The sequence below is a fragment of the Asterias rubens genome, chromosome 9 (genome assembly GCF_902459465.1).
Source record: "Asterias rubens chromosome 9, eAstRub1.3, whole genome shotgun sequence".
Taxonomy (NCBI): Eukaryota; Metazoa; Echinodermata; class Asteroidea; order Forcipulatida; family Asteriidae; genus Asterias; species Asterias rubens.
The window spans coordinates 5,597,855-5,610,610 of NC_047070.1; the positions used below are offsets into that span (position 1 = coordinate 5,597,855).

Below are 12,756 nucleotides of genomic sequence, written 5' to 3' on the forward strand. Positions count from 1 at the left end.
AGTTTCGAGAAAATTGCTTGTGATCTGCATGGTTGTACTCCCAAGTAGTCAAGCGGATATGAATAAAATTATAAAAGGACCGTGAAGTTCGGTACATATTTATGTTTATTGTTGAAACTGTTAGATGAGGGTGTTACAGTCAGAATGTGGCAGGTGCTTCGCACCCTATTGGCGATTTGTTTAATTAACATCATACGCCACGTCCACTTTTTTGATTACGTAATAATTATGACAAATGTAGTTTGTCACATGATATGGTCATATTAACATGTCATGTTTAGTATCAAATCAAGCTGTGCAGAGAATGCAAAAATATACAGATGAAAAAAACCCCATAAATACCAAATGTAGGTCTCTGTTCCGTATAAAGGGTTATTCAAGCAAAAACAGTTATCTTTTGGTAGGTTAAAGTGAACAAAATAGGTTGTAAAAGCTTATACCTGGCATCAGATATGTTCAATATGATTAACTGGGAAGGCATTAGTTTTAAACATCATCATTATAATGAAAGACAGTTATTATTTAGTTTTTCACAGAGTGTGGGTGATGATAAGAGCTCAACTGGTCGCCATCATCGTTAAAAAATGCACGTCGTGCCATTTTCACTCGTCGTGTAATTTTCACTCAACCATGAAAATCGCCTACCAATGAGTACAGTTTAATTACGAGCAGCTAAGAGCTAATAGTAAGTTTTAAAAAACGAAGGAACAAAAGTCTGTATGTGCTTTAAAGATATACATTGTGATGTGATTCTTAAGTAGGAACGGTACTTGTGGTGTGTTTTGATGTTGTGCACACCACAATGTTTTTGTTACAGGAACAATTAAAGAAAAAATTATCATAGACAACATATAGGGAAAGCCCGTAATTGAACTGGCAGAAATTCTTATTTTTTTCAATACCGTATAATTGTAAATTTTGATTTTGTTTTGGTGTTAATATTAACTTTAAATTTTTAATGCAGAGGGCAGTCCTTTTGGCATACATATTGCGTAATTTCTTTCACGACAATAATGATAGTCAATTATTTGAGTCGTTAACCACCGGTTCCTTTTAGAACCAACACTACTAACTCAGTTATATACTATTCAGTCTCTCGAACTCTCTCTAGGAATAGAACGGGAGACCTCCGAACGGCTCCCTCTGAAGTAACGTAGTTTTCGAGAAAGAAGTCGTTTTCCACGAATTTGATTTCGAGACATCAGATTTAGAATTTGAGGTCTCGAAATCAAGCATCTGAAAGCACAAAACTTCGTGTGACAAGGGTGTTTTTTTCTTTCATTATTATTGAGCTCAAGTTTTCACAGGTTTATTACTTTAAGCATATGCCATGATACACCAAGTGAGAAGACTAGTCTTCGACAACTACCAATAGTATCCAGTGTCTTTAATGTCGCTGTTGCAAGTCCCTTTTCATATAAAGGCTTCAAGTTCACCGAGTTGTTACCTTGCTTTATCATACCTATTTTGCGGTTGAATGTTCCTTAGAAGGTATCGTACCACTCTGAGTCAGTGTGTACATTGCCGGTACAGTGGTTCCAGTTAATAACAAGGTTGGACAACACTTATGAAAAGAAAAGCAAGACAAACAAGACCCCCAAAGCATCAAGGTTTTTTGCATGTTGTTTGTATAAGGTGTATGTATATTAAATGAAAACTGGAGGATTTTAATCAACTTATTCAAAAATTAAAATAACTCATTTTGCTTGCACTTTAAACTAAAAAATTCATGTGATAAGTTATATTATGTGGTTTCTCGCTCGAGAAGGGAACATCATATCAATAAAACAGCTGGCAAAAAAAAATAATAATAAATAAAGTAAATAACAGACATGTTTAGTTAAAAAAAAAAAAACTACGGGTATATTGATTCAAGTTAAGTCGTAAAACTCGACAGAAGTTCATAACATTCATGTAAAAATCATACGTTTGAACGATTTTCCTGCCAAGGTACGGGACTAGAGCATGTCTACAGAGAGGCAATCTATCAACTAACGCGCATTCAAGAACAGGTTTGGTGCCAAATCCATCAAATCAACGATCCTAATACGCGGGGAATTAATGCGCATTTGCTTCCACTTACTCAAGTATATCGATCCGGGAGTCTTCGAAGACGGTGAATAAATTCATGTGGAGTCTGGTCACCAGGCAGAGTTTGATAAGGCAGCACAGCCAGGTGGCTTGTCACAAAAACACCCCACCCAACCCTTATAATCGCACGTGCATTCTATGGTTAGTTGTCATGTTTTTTTTATTATAGAAAAACTAAGTAATAAACAAATATTTGAAAAATGTACCGCAACGTTCTCAGAATGATGTCATCAGTCGTGAACCATGTTGCACTGGAAAGGTTCTCTAACAGCAACGTCCATTTACACCATTTTAACAAAGGTTAAAGATTTGAAGGGATTGTCCCCTTTCTTCAAAAATGAGGACTCTAAGGAAAAGTACTACATCACAAAATTGTAGTCGACATGTCCCTTCCTCTTTAAGCATGGGGAGGGGGGGGGTCGATCGTTTCACGTCACCACTGGGTTTAAAAACGATATCGATCACAGGCTTAACTACTTATAGGTCTCTCTCTCTCATCAAACTTAGTCTAATCACCAATTACCGGCGCGGCAGCCGATAATTAACCACACGTGTATTCATTACATTTCAATTATCGCGTACAGTACCATGTATCAAGCGATATTGATCTAGTACAAGCTATAATAATTATGATAGTCATTCTTTCTCCCTCTCTCCAAAGTTCTCGATGTTTTGAGGTTAATATCCCCCATCATACCGAACTCGTTCCCAATCTCAGTACGTTCTGAACAAAATGTCGTCTTGGTGCAAGACGTTGTTATTCACACTATCACTCAACTATGGCGATCCCCGGCTAGCTCCCTCCTCGCCGCGCACACTACTACCGTTTTGTAACAAGACTACATTTTCAGTGCGAACGATTTGGTTGAATTTGGGATATTATATACATATCAGTACAGTAACAGTTGTCAGAATTGATTTAACTTTCTTATATAGACAGGTCTATTAATAATTTAGTTTGGGACATTGATATGGGAAGCTTATTTGTGCACAGAACCTAATAGTACCGGGGCTTAAGTGAAAACAATCCCCCAGGATTCAATTAAATTCAACTCAGTTTCATTCAATTACGTTAAGTGAACATGTTATTCCGTGCTGTCAAATAGCAGTCGCATCTTGTTAACAATCAAATAAATCATGAGCTCGGCACAGCGAAGAAAGACAAAAACTCAAGGCCATACGATCCAATGAAAACCAGTACTACTAGCTCATAAATTCCAATCAGTTAAAAAGCGAAGAGGCACAAGCTAAAAAAACAAATAACACTCCAACAAACTTTGCAAGTTTTACAACTTCACTCGTGATTAGGCTGCTCCGAGGTCAAACTCCTCGTATAATATATAGATTAAACCAATCAAGCAACATTTACACTATTTGATAATTTCATTACAGCAGAAATCACATTCAGTATAGCAAAGATAAAAGCAACATCTAAATTGGAAAAAAAAAAAAAAAAAAAAAAAAAAAAAGTCAAACAAACTTTGCAAGTAATATAACTTCACTGGTGATGAGGTTGCTCCCAGAGGCACAAACTCTTCGTTATAGATTAAACCATGATTAAACTAAACCAATTAATATTAATTTTGGTTTTACCCATACACCGATGTGTGTTAGCACTGTATACTCAGTACTTTCCCGAGTCCTGTGAACAAATACCACAGGCGTGTTACTCGGGTGGGATTCGAACCCACGACCCTTGCAATTCTAGAGCAGTGTCTTACCAACCAGACCACCGCGGCCGCCCGGCAGCTAGAGGCAGTTCGAATCCTATGTTTTGGCAGCGGGTACCGCAACGATATAAACCATCAAACAATAGTTAAACCATTGAGTGAATCCATTACTGCCGAGGTAGATAAATTCACCGGTCGTGACATGATCATTGACCCCTACCTTGCTTATTTGTTTGTTTGTTTGTTTGTTTGTTAATTTGTTTGTTTTGATTTACAATAATGTGCAAACAATCATGTTGGGTCAACAATTAATAGGTATGAATGGGAGTGTCATCGAGAAGGCCTTCTGTACTGAATAACCCGAGACTGCTGTCAAATTACAAATAAGTGAATAATATCAGTTGAAGAGCGTATATATTAATTCATTTCATTTTTAAAATATCACAAAACAATACCTGATATCGTAGAGCAAGGGTCAGAATATGCTGATATGACCTTTGTCATTTGTCACAAAGTCCCCAACAGCTTGTGTATATACTCCACCAAAAACACGGAAGGCAGTTCCACACAGCAAAATCATCGTCCAGTTATTATAGAAGAAACACGTGTTGCATCCCACCGCAATAAAATCCACATCTTCAGTATTACGTGTAGGGCCTACCCGCAGTATGACGGCACAGCTTCCATAGTTGGTGTACGTGTAGATCCTCTCCAATGCTGTAGTAGCGAGATATGACTGATGAACCTACACGAGGCCTTGACATGTACCCTCCCAACCCAGGTGGTGACCAAAAACTAGGGAGCTACCGTAACTGCTAGAATGTCAACAAAAGCTAAGGATCAAGCGTTAGGCCCTGATATTTTTGTTTTACGGAGGGAAGTGTTAACGGAACAGTTAATCCTAGTGCTTGATAGCGGTGACGGGCTAAATAAAGGCCAAACTGTGTGAGATTACGTAATGAGTTTATCACAATCAATATATCGGTCGGTCGAGGCTGTTCACCAACATTTAACGACTGAAAAAAACTCATCACAGGTGTCTCCTGGAAAACATATCCTTACAAAACGGAATTTGTAAGAGGTCAATATTTTACCACATTCTCATTGGTCCTATGTTGTTAGGACAAACGCGTCAGTGTGAACAATAGTGGCGGTGGGTAGAATTCTTAGCGGACACCCCGTCACGTTAATTAATAAATGCTCTAATTAATGTAATTCCGAACCCCTTAATATCAATGCAACATTGTGGAACTCCAAACTCCTTTATTGTTTGATGAGTAAATACAAACATGCACAACTGTTTGTGTTTCCGTATCGGCAGCTTGTACCAAAACATTAACATGACACCAAAGTCAACGAAAACTGCACCCCTCGAGCTACCGGGTAATCTCGGTGGTCTACCTCCATTGTAATGCCCTAAAATTCCAAAGGTCGTGGGTTTGAATCCCACCGAGTAATTCATGTCTGGTATTTTGTTCCCACATAACTCGGGAAAGTACTGATTATACAGTTTTAACACCAACGGTGTATATTGATACAACCAAAATGAATATTCATAATAGACAATACACCGAACTAGAACACCGACTTAACACCAAATGAGCCACATCAACTATTGGCTACTGTACAGCAACACACTCCTTAATATCATGAGAAAATCCACAGTGGGAGCGATACCACTGAATACCACTGAAAAGGACACTCGATGAAACTCAACTCAGTTTCAAATTTATATGGGGCACCATGGTTGCAACAATGTACGGAATGAACAGTTGACATGAGATTAAATGAAAATAGTACTGATTAAAAAACTCAATTGAAAGTTCACACAACCCAAAATATTCAACCACAATTTATGTGGAAAGTCACGCAAGTAATGTGCACACAAACAAACAATGGATACTGCATTTTTGAGTATTTTGCTTTTTTCTGAGCACAACAGACACAAAGAAACCAACGACAAACGTAGAAGCTTCCGTCCCCAGTTTAAAAAGAAAGAAAGAAAGAAAACAGAGCCAAAACCCAAGCTGTTGGCAGCTTACCCAAATATTAGTTCACGTCCACACCCGTAGAGACACTGGTCTTGAAATGCCGTTGGCTGTTTGGAAACTGGCAACAGTCGCAGATTGCATTTTTCTCAAATAGCCCGAGAGGAAAAAGCACACACACCAAAAATCCATACTGTAACATGGAGCCGAGAAATAAACGTGTTCCAATGGCAGCGGATTGTGGCGTCCAAACTATCTGTATGTACAATATTGTCCGACAACACACTCACATGCTATTCAGATTGAAAAACAAAATCCCCACACCACGGCAAGAGGTTTTGTGTACTCCCCCCCCCCTAAAAAAAAAAAAAAAAAAAAAGTGACAAGAAAAAGATGATCATCCCCCGTGACAAATTCGATGACAATTGTATGTCAATAATCCGCGCGGGTTTGATTGATGTAAAAGGTTGCTGATTGTGAGACCATGAGTAACGGGTCGGTGAGGAATGCATTCACTGATGAGCTTATTATTGTCCCCGTTTATAAAGCATGAAAAACGAGCAATTGCGATCTAACGGGCAGTCATTTGTTGCCGTAGACCGCGTGTTTTTTTTCTTCTGATAATATCAATTGAAACTTTTGTGGTAATTTGCAACATACTGTAATTTGTTAATTTGGTAAAAAGGCACAAGTGTCACCTTTCCGGTAATTACGGTACGTGATGGAAGAGAAATGGGGCGTTAGGGATCGAACTATTCGGGATCCAGCATATTGTTAACTCTTTCATTTCACATTTTCTTAAGTATCATTATCATTTTGTCACGTTTACTTGTTGCTGTTGTGTACACACTGCCTAAATATCTTAGAGATATACAGGACATTTCTCACTTCTCAAACACTTAAAAAAAAAAAAAATCTTCAACTTGGCTTTTGCTGAACATATCTTAGAATTCTTTGATTGACCTGGACTTAACTTTAAGATTACATGTAACGTTTTTTTTTTATGACCGGTCGTGTTCGGGTCTCAAGGCAGTGGATACTATTGGTAATTACTCAAAATAATTATTAGCATAAAACCTCAGTTGGTAACGAGTTATGGGGGAGATGTTGATAGTATAAAACATTCTGAGAAACGGCTCCCTGTGAAGTGACGTAGTAAGAAAAAAGTAATATTCCACGAATTTGATTTCGACACCTCAGATTTAGAATTTGAGGTCTCGAAATAAAGCGTCTGAAAGCACACAACTTCGTTTAGCAACTCCGACGACCAATCTTGCTAAAATTTTCACAGGTTTGTTTTAATGTTGAGATACACCAAGTGAGAAGACTGGTCTTTGACAATTACCAATAGTGTCCAGTGACTTTAAACTCTGTAAGACAATCGGTCCCGTATTGTGATCACAGTTTGTCCCCCTGAGTTCGTGACCGGCTTGGTGTTGGGGGGGGGGGGGGGGGGGTGTACAAGGACAGCGGTCGTTCATCCTCCGTCATTTGCTATTGTCATAATGATCTGATAGATCGATTGTAGTTGCTCTACCGCATTATATCCGTCTCGATTGATTATTTATTGGTAGTAGTCGATCACAGAAACCATGTGTTGTAATGGGCTTGTATCGGCTGCCCTGCCCTGGCTAAAGTGGCCCCCTATGGAGGTAGACTAGACGAACCGAATTCTGAAGGTTTAGGGTAAACACCCTCGAACCCTGATCTCTGGGTCGTTGCTCGAACCCGCACATGTTTATGCTAACCTGACATACATAGCTCGAATATTTGGGGAAAGTCCACAACACTATACATGGCTAGTTGTTCACGAAAGTTAGCCTGGTTTTTTAATTCGTTGTCGTCATCATTTTGTAGTATCAGTGTTCGTATTGTCTGTCTTGTCCTTGTGTCGTGATCCTGCTTGTTTGTTTGTCTGTTGAGGCTGTTTTCTACAAGCCTCGGCTTACACTATCAGCCTCATGCTCTCGCTCATCTCTTGTACATAGTTTATTCATAGTTACTTATATATTATTTGTTTAACAATATATATACTTGGTATACTTATTATATGCGCATTTGATTATGTTACCTTACTATGTACTGATCAATTCTCACATTGAACTATTTTCCTACACGAGTATAGAATAAATGAATTGAAGTGTTTTAACAATCTGAACAACCACTCAGAGAAGATCTATGAATTAATTTGTGTATGTCATCATTTTCTGTATACGGACCCAGAATTTGGAACCAACTTCCAGGATACATCAGCTATACCAAACTGCATATAAGACACTCCTGAAAGCTCACCTGTTTCAGGAGGTGTATCATCAATAAGGTGTCATCTGTTTGTGTCATATCAGCACCTTAGAGCATACTTTTGATATTGGCGCTTTAAAAATTTCTTTTGATTGATTTATTGATTGATTGATTGATTAATTGATGAATGTACCTTGATACTCTTGAAAAAGAATAGGAAGATCATTATCATTCACAGTCAGCATTCTCTACCAAGACATTACACAATGAGGTATTTAGTATTCAAATGAAAAAACACAAGACCATCAAGTTTACTGGGCCAAGACTAAAATCACTGACCCGGCCCCCTGCCATGGTCTAGATGTTAGGATAGAGCCCTGCCATTTGTTCCAAGCTAAAGACCTGCTTGAACGAAAATGTCAAGTCGTAAACTTTGCTGAAATTCACTTAAAATGTTTTCAAAGAATAGGGAAATCGAGTCATATGACTATAAAAAGATTTCAATTGTGTAAAAAAAAACAATCATTTTGAATGCCCTTATCCAGTGCTTTTCTGAGAGATTTGCGAAAAGCCCTGTTACGTAATCACTCTCAAAACGTCATCTCTGGGAGCTCCAATTTGTAAAGCCGCTTTGTTGCCGCGTGGAGGCATAACAAAGCAAGCTCCCAGAGATGACGTCAGCGGCATTGTCCTTTGCGCGCGCTCTCAACGGCAGAAGTGTTTTTAGTTTTTCCAAAACCTTTAGGTTGGGGCCTGATTTTTTAATCGATAGTTACGAAAAATTCAGAAGTGTGCACATATCAAAATTACATTGAAATGGTGAACAAGTGCATTATGAACAAGTTACAATACCATTTCCGTTAAAAACATTCCGCTCAGGTAGCTGTTTAACACTCCTACATAGCTTTCATTATTGTTATTATACTGATGTTACCCTCCCCAGGGTTACGGGGTTTGTCCCAGTTTTGGAATCAAATCAAACAATACAAGAATATGGAATGATTGAGAATCGAATGCGATCCTCTATTCTAGACACAGTCTTCCCCATTAGTCATTAACACCAATTGCTCTCCTCCTGCAGAAGCATCGTGAACAAGAAAGTTGGCAATTTTTCCCGCACAAACAGACACCCTTCACCGCAATTTATCAAGGAGGTTGGCAACAAATACTCCATCAACCCCATTTTCATTAACTTACAGAATACAACCGCGAGCTAGACTAAAAACTGGAAATTGAGAGTCCCTTTTTATATTAAGCCGTTTAATCACCGGACGCGGTATAACACCAGTTTAACCGTTTTCCATCTTAACCTATCACGAAACACACTTAAGAATGTAAAAAATCACCTCCGGTCTCGCCGTGGTTTATACATAATGGATGCAGGAGGTCCATTTAATATTCAGCGTAAAAAGTACACAAGTAAATTAAAGGAACACGTTGCCTTGAATCGGTCGAGTTAGTCTTTGGAAAAGCGTTTCTAACCGTTTGTTATCAAATGCATTGATTTAGAAAGATTTGACTCCCATAGATGGCCGACCGTGTTAGTTCGCAAAGTAAAAGCACGCCAATTCCACGCAAAAAAAAACACACGCAATTTCGAGGCTAATGTGTGTTGATCATTGTATTCTACTTTTAAAACATCTTTCTAATCATATGCATTTTAAAACAAACGGTTATAGAAACGCTTTTTAAAGACCAACTCGACCGATCCAAGGCAACGTGTTCCTTTAAAAGCTGTACGTACAGGTTTTACCCCCATGTTTGTTTAAAGGTGTATTATTAAAATGATTGGTTAATTTTATTTTTTAATAATTAAGAAGTTCATATCAGAACCAAATTTTCACATGTTTGTTATTTTATGCATATGTTGAGATGCATCAAGTGAGAAGACTAGTCTTTGATAATTACCAATAGTGTCCAGTGTCTTTAACACCTTAGTTGCAAATGTTGATTCCTTTTTTGAGGTAATCGACAACACTTATAGTGGTGTGCTTTTTAACACAGCATCTTTTTGCAGCGTATAGCTGTTTTAACTCTAATGTAAATTGTAAGTCAACGCGACAAAAACTAGTTTAATTAAAATGTTTATTTGAATGTATTGATGCGGACCTTCTTTTCGAAAATAAACCTAGCCATTAAATGGAGTGGGAAGGGCAGTCTTATTTGAATTTGATATACCTGAACAATCATTGCAATATAAATGATTGAATTATCAACCAACGCACATAAGTACTACAAGTTGATTTGGTTATTGTAAATCTTTTTAAAGTCACAGTTCCTAGCTCAAAGACTGAAACTGCATTGTTACATTATAGTCATCAAAATATGACTTTAAAGCCATTATACACTTTCGGTACAGAAAAAAAAAAGTTCACAGATTTACAAATGATTTACAGGGTTTACAGAAGGCAATGGTGAAAGACTTCTCTTGAAATATTGTTCCATGAAATGCTTTACTTTTTGAGAAAACATTAAAACAATATCAATTCTCGATAGCGAGAATTACGGATTTATTATAAACACATGTCATGAAACGCACGAAAACAGGAGTGGGTTTTCCCGCCGTTATTTTCTCCCGACTCCGATGACCGATTGAGCCTAAATTTTTACAGGTTTGTTATTTTATATGTAAGTTGTGATATACGAAGTGTGGGATTTGGACAATACTGTTTACCGAAAGTGTTTAATGGCTTTAAAAGACATGAGAGTCAGTAGAATATTACGGAATCAACAGAGAGAGAAATAAACCTTATAATTTATCAACCGACAGACAACAAATACTCACAAATTGATTTTATCATGTTGTCATCTTTTTAAGTCACGGAAACTAGCTCAAAGACTAAAACTGCATTGCAACATTCAAATATTACAATGACAACACATATGACTTTAAATGAAAGCAGAGTTAGTGGATTAATTACCGAACCAACCGAGTCAGAGAGAGAGAGAGAAGGGAAAAAAAGGTTACAAAACCCTCTAGAATTTCAACGCGATCAAAATCCTTCTCCCGCAGTTTACACGGAAATGACACCCTGACATTTTGCCGACAACACCGGCGTATAGAGTAACAGTTCCAGCCGGTTCCACGATCGATACAGGCGGTCCTAGCCAATAACACCGTGTGCTTGGAACCCACACATAACACACCTCTGATTCCTCCACTGTGTCGAGTATGAATATTACTTCCCTATTATTTTGATGTTGTTGTTTTATTCTATGCACTTTGAGGGAAACTTGACAGGTTTTTTTAAGTCGGAAAATTTGACGAGTTTAATCGAGCAGGCATGTCAAAACAGACAAGCGTTGTTATACATGCCGATAATATTAAGAGTGAGGTCAACGGGTGTTTTTAGAGAAGAGAAAAAAAAAGTTTTAATAATTATTGTCAATTCGAAAGAGTAAACGCAAAAATAGTTCATATGCTAGGCGTATAAGCACCTTGAAGTGTGTGGGTGGGAAGCAGGCACAACACTCAGGGAAATCAGTAGTCGTGGCCGTGTCATCAGTTTGTTATGATTTCCACTCAACGACAAGTGAATTGCGCTTTCAAGTTTCACGATATGAATATTTGCAGTGTATCCTTATAGTCTCTGGTTTACCTGTTATAAAGGCAGAGTATACGTTTGGTAGTTGCCAAAAGATCTTCACCAAGTTTATTCCAAAACAATCCAAAGAACATGCACAAAATAACAAACTCTATAGAAATGTGGGCTCTACAAAAAAAACAAGAGGTACTTACTGGTCGTGCTCAACAATTGTCAACGCTTGTTGGTGAATTTCCTCTCTAGAATCTCTTAGAACATAAGTGGATGTCTCTCCATTCTAAATGGCTGAAGAGTATACTTTTACGGTATGTTGCTGTAAGTGGGTGGAAGCAACGGGAGGCAAATCATTATGCTGCAAGTTCATGCCCTCACAGTGATTGAAGATTCAAAAAGCATGCACATGATATAAATGAACACCCGTGCATCCCTTTTGCGTAGTAATTGAAAACTAGGGTTTCGTTTTGAGGCACAACAGCGTCAACTGCATACCAATTTGAATCTCTGCATGATATGGAAATCACAGCACGCTATGTGATTACACAGTCTATACATGAAACAGTACATAGTGCCTCTTTTGGATAGGGGGGGACAAATATTAAGTTAAGCCATAGCGATATTTGTTCAGAGCCAAAGTACACCGTAACGGTGTCCGAGTCTGACAATGGGCCACGAAGTGGCTGAAAGAGAACCCTTTGCACGTTTCTGTGACTTTTATATTTGCCAGTTTTAGTCATGGGTACCGAGATCGCTTTAAAGACACTGGACACTATTTGCAATATTACTCAAAATAATCGTTCGCATAAAAAAACTTACTTGGTACGAGCAACGGAGAGCTGCTGATAGTATACGAATTATGAGAAACAGCTCCCTCTGAAGTAGCAGATTTTTTGAGAAAGCAGTCATATCTCACTAAAATATTTGAATTTAATTTGAGACCTCAGCTGAGTTTTCAAATTCAAGCATCTGAAACACTTTTCTGCCATTATTCTGTCGCAACTTCGACAATTAATTGAGTCCAAAGTTACAAAGGTTTGTTTTTTTATGCATATTATGTCGGGATACACCAAGTGACAATACTGGTCTTTGACAATTACCAATCGTGTCCAGTGCCTTTAACCCCTGAACGATGGGATAAAGAGAGCGCTGGAGTTTGCCAAGGTACACAGTGTCATCACAGTTTCTGAATGCTGTGACAATATTTGAGTAGGGGTTAACTCACCT

At 38.1% G+C, this 12,756-nt stretch overlaps 1 protein-coding gene across 1 annotated transcript in view; it reads right to left on the reverse strand.

The window, feature by feature from the left end:
* The window catches only part of LOC117295021 (D(1) dopamine receptor-like), a 49,197-nt gene extending 43,142 nt beyond the window's left edge, over nt 1-6,055 (reverse strand). Inside the window, exon 1 of the mRNA XM_033777583.1 lies at nt 5,804-6,055. The gene's annotated coding sequence lies outside the window, so the exon portion shown is untranslated. The remainder of the gene's footprint in view (nt 1-5,803) is intronic.
* Between the last annotated feature and the right edge of the window lie 6,701 nt (nt 6,056-12,756).